Below are 10042 nucleotides of genomic sequence, written 5' to 3' on the forward strand. Positions count from 1 at the left end.
ATTCCTGCGTGACTCAAAGCCTCCCACCCGCACACTCACAGTGTGTTTGTGTGTTGGTCAGCAGATTGTTGCTCCACATTCTCCTAGGTCCCTTCCCAGATGTCCAGTCAGCTCCACATTCTCCTTGGTCCCTTCCTACACGTCCAGTCAGCTCCCCATTCTCCTAGGTCCCTTCACACATGTCCAGTCAGCTCCCCATTCTCCTAGGTCCTTCTCACACGTCCAGTCAGCTCCACGTTCTCCTAGGTCCCTTCCCACACATCCAGTCAGCTCCATGTTCTCCTAGGTCCCTTCCCACACATCCAGTCAGCTTCACGTTCTCCTAGGTCCCTTCCCACATGTCCAGTCAGCTCCACGTTCTCCTAGGTCCCTTCCCACACGTCCAGTCAGCTTCACGTTCTCCTAGGTCCCTTCCCACACATCCAGTCAGCTTCACGCTCTCCTAGGTCCCTTCCCACATGTCCAGTCAGCTCCACGTTCTCCTAGGTCCCTTCCCACACATCCAGTCAGCTCCACATTCTCCCCTTGCCCTCACAGCCAGTGGCACTTGACATCATGGAAAGCAGCCAAGTCAGCAGGGGTTGGTTTTTTAGTTTTATTTTTTTTAATTGGCAGGATCTGTCTGCTTTTAAATAAATTGTGCTGGCTGAAAGCACATTCCATTAAGGACTCAGGCTCTGCTCCAGTTTTCAGAGGCTTGTAAATATTGAGGGGGGTTCTTTGAGTCAGCTGCCAGTGAGTGCACTCTCTGGGAAAGCACAGTGTGCCTGGCTCAGATGCATTGGGCTATACATAGAGACTTCTCACAGTGCCTAATGAAGCTGACAGCTCAGCTCTGACAGCTTTATATCAAGGAAACCCTTAGCTATGTTATGTTCATGGCATACAAGCAGAGAAGTTAGATAAACTTTCTGGAAGGTCACAACCTAACACGACTTTATTTCTTAGAATTCAGAACTTTAATGGACAAGAACCCAAACCAGAGAGAGACAAAGCAGGCTGCTCCCTAAGGCAGTGAGATACAACTCACCCCACCCTGCTCTAGGCTGGCTCTTGGAAGACCAACTGCTGAAAGACCCCGATTGCGTGCTTCCTTACAGAGCCCTAGCTTGCAAGCAGGACCAGGAAAACCCCAATAGCTTTAACATTTTAACACAGTTTTCAATAAACCACAAGCTACTACTGAGCAATGCGCTTAAGCCTCACAACAGGAGCGGTGCCCAGAGGGAGGAAACTGGGTTCAGCTCTAGTCGCTCTTCTACGTTACAGAAATTAACTGTAATTTCTACGTTACAGAAATTAACTGTAACACAACCATGGCTGGGATCTTGACTAAAACAACGGTAACTTAAAAGTACAACAGCCAGTAGTGAGCTGGAGCTGGTTCGCACCCGTTCGCGTGAACCGGCAGTTAAATTTTGCAGCCGGCTTAGAACCGGTTGTTAAAGGGGTTCGGCAAACTGCGGCCCGCGGGACCGTCCTGACCGTCCCGCCTGAACTCTCCGTTGGGGAGGCTCCCCTGAGAATTTCTACTCACCCGGCGGCCCTGCAGTCGTTCAGTGCCACCGAAGACCCGGAGCGACTGAAGAAACCAGTTCTTCAGCTTCTGGCAGCTCATCACTGACAGCAGCTAACAGCTGCCGAGGGAAGGATGTGTGATCGCTCCCTGTTTCAAGCTGTGTGGAACACCAGGGGCCTGCCGGGTCACCTGTAATTTCTCCATTTATAAAGGCGCTCCTCCAACAAGCCCTGAGAACTGGTGTAGAAAGGAGAGGAAACACCTTCACAGGTGAAAATCGGTTAAGTGTGAGTCTGCTGTATAATAGGGCCAGATCCTTAGCCAGTGTGAATTAGCAACGTTGCATTTATTTCACTGGAGTTGTGCCAGTTAATATGAGCTGAGAATCTGGCCCTGCGGCAATCTGTTCGACTCGGCTAGAACTCAGTATGAATTCCTTCCAAGTGGGTTTCCAGTGCCGCAGGCACTGACTTTGCAATGTGCTGAGGGGTGCTCAACCCCTGGCTCTGCCCCAGGCCTTGCCCCCACTCCACCCCTTCCCCCAAGGCCCCACCCTGCCTCTTCCCACCCCCACCCCGTCTCTTCCTGCCTCCTTCCGCCCCCTACCCAAGCGCACCATGTCTGCGCTCCTCCCCCCTGTCTCCCTCCCAGCCTCCCGCACGCTGCAAAACAGCTGACCGGGGCCGGCCAGCGGGTGGGAGGCACTGGGGGGAAGCTGATGGGGGGCTGCCGGTGGGTGCTGAGCACCCACCATTTCTTCCGCATGGGTGCTCCAGTCCCCGAGCATGCACGAAGTCAGCACCTATGTCCCATGCCCTCTGTGCTTACCCTCCTCTTGCATGGCATACGAGCCCTTGCTCGTCTCAGTGCCCTGCCTAGTGCCTTTGCTGTCCCATGCCAGATTACTGCTTCGGAGTCAGATTATTCTCTTTCCATCATCGTGAAAGAGACCTACGAATCAAATCCTGGATTAGGTCTCCCTATCCCTAGAGCAAAGGCTGGGAGGGTGGAAGCACTGGAGTAGACATCACTCCTCTGTTGATGGTGGGTGCTGAGCGTGGCTAACCCGCCTTCTTCAGACCAGAGGGGCTGTGCGAGAGGAGGGTGGGCTTGTTTGCGGATGTTCGGATCTAGTTTAATCTCTGAGTTTTGTTGGGTTGTTACATTTTTTAACCAGGCCTGAATAATTTAGATTCGACGATATTTCAGTCTGGGGTTGTTAGCTTGAATGTTCTTTCAATTGCTGCTTGACCCAGTTTCAAAATAAAGGGAAACCTACCAAATGAAAAGCTCGCAGGCTGGGAGGCAAGGAGCCTCCTAACTTATTCCAGATTTCTCCTCCCTTCCTCCACACTGGAAAATGAAATAACCTGAGCAGCCGTATTCTGGGATGCCATGTATTCCTGTGGAAATGTACACTGGTGCCCAACACCAGGGCCCCCGGGATCTCCCATCAATAAAGCAACCTGTCACAATGTAACCGTCCTGGGGATATTATGCAGATGCCATGAAAACCCAGGGACCGCAGGGAAGGGCATGGGGAATGGAGAGTTAGGGCAGTCCTGGATAAGGGCCCTACTGGGAAACCGTCTTCTTCCCTGGCTGGGAAATGGATTTGATCTAACAGGTCTTTTCCAGCACTATCGACTATGATCCTAAGAGGATGCGTGGGAGATATTCTCTGAAGCTCTAAAATAGTTTGAATCCAACCTACGTACACACATTTAAAAAGGCCCTTTGAGACCAGCAATGAAGAGGCTGCCTGTAAAAGGGATTTCTGATGTGTCCGGCTCCATAGTATGTAGAAACTAAAGGTCCAACATTATTAGACAAAAATCTCAAGGTCAATGACGTGCATAAAGAACTGAGCACAGAGGGCTACATGCCCAGGCCCAACCAGCCAAGGGGCTGTGTTCTCCTGTGATTCTAGGGAGGGATTTTGCTGTATTTACATTTCCGTCACCATCCCTTAGTTCCCTGACATTCAACGGGGGGCGAGATAAGAGAAAAACGTCTGCTCTCTGCTCTTTCCAGCATGCATCAACTCAGATTTTAGGCTCTTTGTTACTCTCAAAATATTTCAGTACTGGCGCTTCCATGACAATTATATTTTAAATTCCTGAAAGCTCTTCTTGAGCCTGTCACCCTAGACCGATCCTATCGGGTCCTCCAGCAGCATTCTGAGTGGAACACTTAATCGTAACACATTAGGGGTGAATTTGCTTAGCTCTGTGAACATGGCCCTGAATTTCTACGAGGTCTTCTTGGCTTGGGTTCGTTCTGTTGGGTTCTTGACTCGGGCTCTTTCTGTTCTGATCAACTCCACGTTCCTTGGGTCTGGCTGAATCCTGGTTAATCTCTAGGCACTAGGAAGAGGATCATTCTGGCCCTTTGATTTATTTGGCTGTAAAGACTACTGGATTGGGATTGGACCTGAGAGAAGAATCTGATCCATTGTGTTTCATACATTACTTTTTTCACCTCTTTCTAGCAGAATTTGCTTTTACTGATCAATAAAGGGAGGCTTTTCAGCTGTATGTATCAAATTTTACTTTCCAGCAGCCACCCTCCACTTGTGCTGATGTGTTTTGTTCTCATTTAGACTGATCAGTCATTTGTAAGGATCAGAGCAGAGCTGATTTCCTTAATGATTTCAGAGGCAGGAAAAAAAATTCTCACCTTCTGAGTGCCACTTGGCTGAAGGTAAAGAATGTTACCAGCTGGTGGAAGTGCTAATTAGAGCCAATTATAACTTGAATGACCTGCCTTGGTATTCACATGCCTGGTAGAACTCACCATGAAGGTATTTTGCTTTTATGCAAATGTCTAATTTGGGAAGCTCACACTTTTACAAATCTTTGTGTAGGGATTGTTTGGATAAAATGATGAAAAGAGGGGATTACCCAAGGTGATCCTTATACCCGAATTCCACACATCACCCTTCATTTTCTGGGCACTGTGCTGAACCCACATTAGTTGCACCAACCCTTTTTGGGCACATGAAACGCCCGTCACCCCAGTGTCTGATGTTCAGAAGGAGAGGCACGCTTTTGCATGACGGAGCTGCACGTGCAGTTAATTATAGCTGTGCACAACTGCCCATTTGCACGTGCACGTTTCACAATTCCACGTGCTGTCACCATAATTGGTGCGTACAAATTAAGTGCCCAAGCGGATGCCTATTTGCACAACCCATCCTTCCAAAAAGCAGGCCTATAAGGTCTTCTCAAAATAATTTCACCCATCGCCCTCCAGGTGATGGTCTCAAGAGTCATTGAGTAGGGCATGGGAGCTGTCATTTCTGAGAGGAGACTGCAAGGAATTGGACAGAATGGCTGAGCATGTGAATAAGCAGCATGTATGTGTGTGTGTGTGTATATACACACACACACACACGCTCACTGGTTATATATAGCGTTGTGAGTACATATGTTCTGCATCAATTCTCTACTGGAAGTGGAACTCAGCATGCAAACCTCTCTTGGAAACTATGCCTCTAAATAGCCTCCTACGTCTTCAGATGCTTTCCCAGGAGTGTGCTCCTCCAGGGCAGCTCAGGAGAGTAAGCCGTACACCTCATGAGAAAATACCAGTGGCTTTTCAACAAAGCCAGCTTAGCAGAAGAAAGTCTGAGATTCAACAAGAATGCAGTAGCTTGAACACACCGTGAACACACGCCGTGCACAGTTATTCATGGATTACTGATGCCTGCAAGGAACACAAAAGATCCAGAGAGTTTGTTAAATGCAATTCACCTCCTCTGCATGGATGTTTGTGAGAATCCAGTTCAGCGGGGAACAAAAACCCAGTTCAAACCAGAAGCCGTAAAGGGCTTGCGGCATTAACTGTGTGTGTTTACCCTGGGCTCGAGTTCGCTTTGGACCCAAGAAGAGATCGGGATGAAACCAAACCCCAGATCTGAACATCCCTGAATGTTGGGGCTGGTTGGGTCGGGACTGGATGACTCTTATCTCCATAATGAGCCAAAGTAAAACCCCAGAATGGACACCTCAGATCCTCATCCACAATTTATGGTTCTGGTCCATCTTCAGTGACACGTGGACATGAGCGTGACTCGTCTATGCAAGCTCTGCTGTTCGGCTGAGTTCTCCAGCTGTGCCAAAGGATTTCTTCCCATTATGTATCAATTAGTATTATTATGTTTGTAGCACCTAGGAGCCCCGGTCATGGAGTAGGACCCTCTTGTGCTGTGCAAACACAGAATAAAAAAGACACTCCTATCCCCTCCCCCAAGTTACTGCCTAAATTATTTTAGGTCCCGCCTATAACCAGTGATATCCTCCGAGTCTGGAGTGTTCTGGGCCCAGCAGCAGAACATTGGTGACAGGCGCAGTGCGCGGGGCTCAAGGAGAAATCCATGTTCTAGCCTGGATGGAGGATCCCTGCCCATGACCACAGATGGCAAATTAACAAGACAGAGCAAATGGAAAGTCCTGTTTATCTTTCTGACATACTTGTAACTCACCTGGAATGAAGGCCAGTGCTCCCAATTAGTAGAAAAGCAGATTCTGGGCTGTCTCCCCCTCCCCTGCAGCAGATCCACCAATATCACCCACATTTCATGATCCACTAATTGACTCAGAGCAGAGCAGCAAAGAATGGGCTGGGATGGTCCCTGTTCCTACAAATCAACCCCCTGAAGAGGGGGAGAGGATAAATGCGAACTAGGAGAGCTCCTTAGCACAGGACTCTGGGCAGGCTGCACCCTGCAGGGTAGTCATCTCTAATAACTGTACATGTGCTGGGACGGCTTCAGCTGTTTGCTAACTAGCAAAGAGAAGCACTGCCAGGCCCCAGGACAAGCTTTTGGAGTGGGGAAGGGGCATCTTTCTCCCACGTCAATGAACAGGTGAAAGACAAGAAAGAGGCCCCTCATCCCGCCATTAGAGATTATGAGAAAGTTTGTCAGTTTATGGGATGCCGCTGATATAGTGTAAGTTGCCCTGCTCCCAACACAGTACTCACACACGCAGTGAAACCTGGTTTATCCTTTCCTCATTGCTGCCTTAACCAACATCCACATGAAACAAAACCTCAACCTAAGCTGTCTCCCAGGCTTGACTGTTCCTAGGGTTTCTCAGTAGTTATTTCAGCTCCTACTTCCCTCCGCTTTAACTCCGTACCATTCTATGCTCCTGAGTTGGAACAAATAGGACATGCTTGGTCTGTATGCCAAGGTGAATCAGCAGAATAGTCCTGCATCTCTGTGCAGGGTCCTGCCACCTGCCACCCTATAATATGGAATAAAGTCAAAACAGGAGTCACTGTGGTCTTAAATACCTAGTGATTAAATGCCTCTCCCTGATGCTTATGCCCAGCCAGCCTGGGCTATTCAGTCCTATGGCTCACCAGTAATTCTTGGTGACATTGGCAAACTCTGTGCATTCCCAGATAATAGATCATGCTTCACAGTAATACCTTTTGCGCTTCTGTAGCACCTTTATTCCAAGAGATTCCATGTCGCTCTGGAGACAGTATGTGCTCAAGGCCAGCAGACTGAAACAGAGCATCCCCCATGCTCTCCCCGGAGCGCAGGGGCCTTCTTGTTTACCATTGACTGAAGCTGCGTTGGACAGCTGACCACCCTTTCTTCTCCCCTGCTTTTCCCTTGGCAGAGCTGTCAGACTAAGAAGGAGAGAATATGCTTCCGGGTTGCTATTTTGTTTCCTCAGATCACAGAACAATACATTTCAGAGGTGCATTTTTTATGCTAAATACTCCCAGCCCGATCATCGTTTGAAGAGCTGTTGCATTGAATCCCTGCTCTTTCTGGAGCCTTGAAAGGCAAATACAGCAGGGCCAACTTCATCAAGTGATGGTGTACCGGTGGAGATCCATATCATCCACTGGCGTGATAGTGCATCGGCCTAGGGCACAAATTCCAAGAGTGGGTAGGAGCTGAACACATAGGAACTCAGTAGTGAGCTGTCCTGTTCCCATTGCTTTCTCATCTAGGCAGATGCTCGCTGCAGACAAGTACTACTGCCACACGAGTGCAAGAATGGCACCACGGCGTTCCATGTGTGGGCCTAGAATTTCCAAAGAGCTTAGCACACAACAGCTCCCAGTGTGACCCACAGGAGCGCATCTGAAAGCACGAAGGCAGCCAGTGTCTTTAACTGCCAGCCCTGCAAATCCGCTCTGGGATCTGAGAGTCAAGCAGGGCTCTTCATGGACCCTGCTGACTCTAGTCTCATACTTAGGCTGCAAGCTCCTTGGGGCAGGAGTACCCTGTGCTAAGTGTTTGTACAGGACTAGCACGAGGGCACCCTGGACCCGAGGTGCTACCACAATACAAGTAATAAATAATAATCACCAGCAAGAAAAAACAGCCCTGCCACTGCAGCTGAGGAGCTGGCTATTGCGATTGATTTCACAAGCAAGGTGCCCAGTGCTACAGATACAGTGCAAGATACTACACGGCTGGGTGGCAGTATAAAACTCTAAGAAAGTTAGATAGATAAGCCGGACTAGAATCCAGCACATGCTCCCAGAGCTGTCTTGTCCCTGCAGTGCTAAGGGAATAAATACTTACTGTGGTCACTGAAGTCATCGGCGACTACTTAGCCTCTTAAAAAGAAACTCAAAAGTCTCTGAGACTGTTGAGGCTCCCCATCAGGAAAATGAAACCCATCCTTGATTTGACAAATCCGGATGTTCCTCACATCGGTTCATGGAAATATCAAGCTGCATGGTGAAACTCCGGGGACTGAGAGATGGCCGACGCACACTGCAGCACGTAGAAAGGACTTCTGGAAGCTGCAGTGCCCCCAAGCATGGTCCTGGGAAGGAGGCCAAGAAACTCTTTTCAGAGTAACAGCCGTGTTAGTCTGTATTCGCAAAAAGAAAAGGAGTACTTGTGGCACCTTAGAGACTAACCAATTTATCTGAGCATAAGCTTTCGTGAGCTAAAGCTCACTTCATCGGATGCATACTGTGGAAAGTGTAGAAGTGTAGATCTTCTACACTTTCCACAGTATGTATCCGATGAAGTGAGCTGTAGCTCATGAAAGCTTATGCTTACATAAATTGGTTAGTCTCTAAGGTGCCACAAGTACTCCTTTTCTTTTTAAGAAACTCTTTGTAAACATTCAGAGGCAGTCAGAAGGCGGGGGCGGGGGAGAGTGTTAGCGAGGGGCTGCTGAGGTCCTTCGAGATGTGGCATTGCCAGTGGTCTTCGTAATAACATGGGAAGACTAGAGCAGATGCTTTTAACAGCTGATGGTATAATAGGTATGTGATGGGGTTTCTCCCATCACCAACTAGAGAAGAGAAAGAGCCTCAGTTAGAAACATGCTCCACACCTGTGGGCTGATGGACTGACTGCCTTCTGGCCAGAGGGGGCAGAGCTAGGTAAGGCTCGTTAGACAGCTGGGTCTTATAACGGAGCCTGAGGGAGCTGGCAGAGAAGGCCGGGCTCTCTGTCCAGGAGAGACTCACTTGGGAGGAAAATCCCAAGAGGGAAGCTGGTGATTTTGTCATTGTCCTGCAAACGGGAAGGGGGCCTTCTTGTTTACCATTGACTGAAGCTGATTACATTGGATGGTTGATACCCCAGAAGGAACCAGATTGGAGAAGTGTCTTGGTCCTAGTCCCAGAACACAAAGGCAAAGGATAAGGCGGTGCAGCACCGTGGAAGCATCCAAAGGGCGCGTTAGAGGTACAGCTCAGTGCAACACAGAGTCTGAATGCCAGGAGGCGCTATGACTGTAAATAGCAGTGGTCACAAGGTATCACTTTGACCAGGTGTTACAGTCAAATCTCTGGCAGAGAGACTCAGGGCAAAGTGAAGGGGAAAGGGATTCTTCTTGCTAGCCTGCAAACACTTCTTCACCTCCCTCTGTGACATGGGAAGCAGGGCAGTTTTTACTTCTCCCAGGAGATGGGGCACTGTTGAAGGGACACAGGTAGATGTGTGGTGGAGGGGGTCTCTCCACTTTCTTGCAGACCTTGCATTGCATGTAGTCCATAGTGCCTAGGTGTGCGTGTACAGAATTGTGTGCAAATCTCATTGTACCACATTTGGTCCCCATGGTTACCTGTGGCACTTGGACTGAGAAACCGTGGAGCGAGACTCCTGAAATATGTAACAATGGGTGTGAAATCTCAGTCAGAATCACTGGAGGAGATGGAGCACCAGCAGCTAGTGAATGTCACCCAGTGGAATGGCACAGGCCCAGCTGGTGGTGTTGGGACGGCATGGGACTGGGCTCCCACACTGCAGCGAGGACAAGAGGCACCTGGAAAGAAGCGAAGAGAGACTGCAGCCCTGGAATTGGTGTGTTCTGTGTGCTGGCACCTATAGCTGCCCCAAAGCTGCATTATTCCTATGGGGCAAGTCCTCCTCTTCATCCCTGTGGCAGCTCCTCATGCTGCTGCATGAAACAGCTCTTTAGAAATGGGGGTGCTAAATCCACCGCTGTGCGTGTCCATGAGTTACCATGTCCTGTGGACTCGGGACCTCTCCACCAGGCACCTTTTTCCAGCCCTGAAGCCAGAGTA

The sequence above is a fragment of the Chelonia mydas genome, chromosome 10 (genome assembly GCF_015237465.2).
Source record: "Chelonia mydas isolate rCheMyd1 chromosome 10, rCheMyd1.pri.v2, whole genome shotgun sequence".
NCBI classification, from domain to species: Eukaryota; Metazoa; Chordata; order Testudines; family Cheloniidae; genus Chelonia; species Chelonia mydas.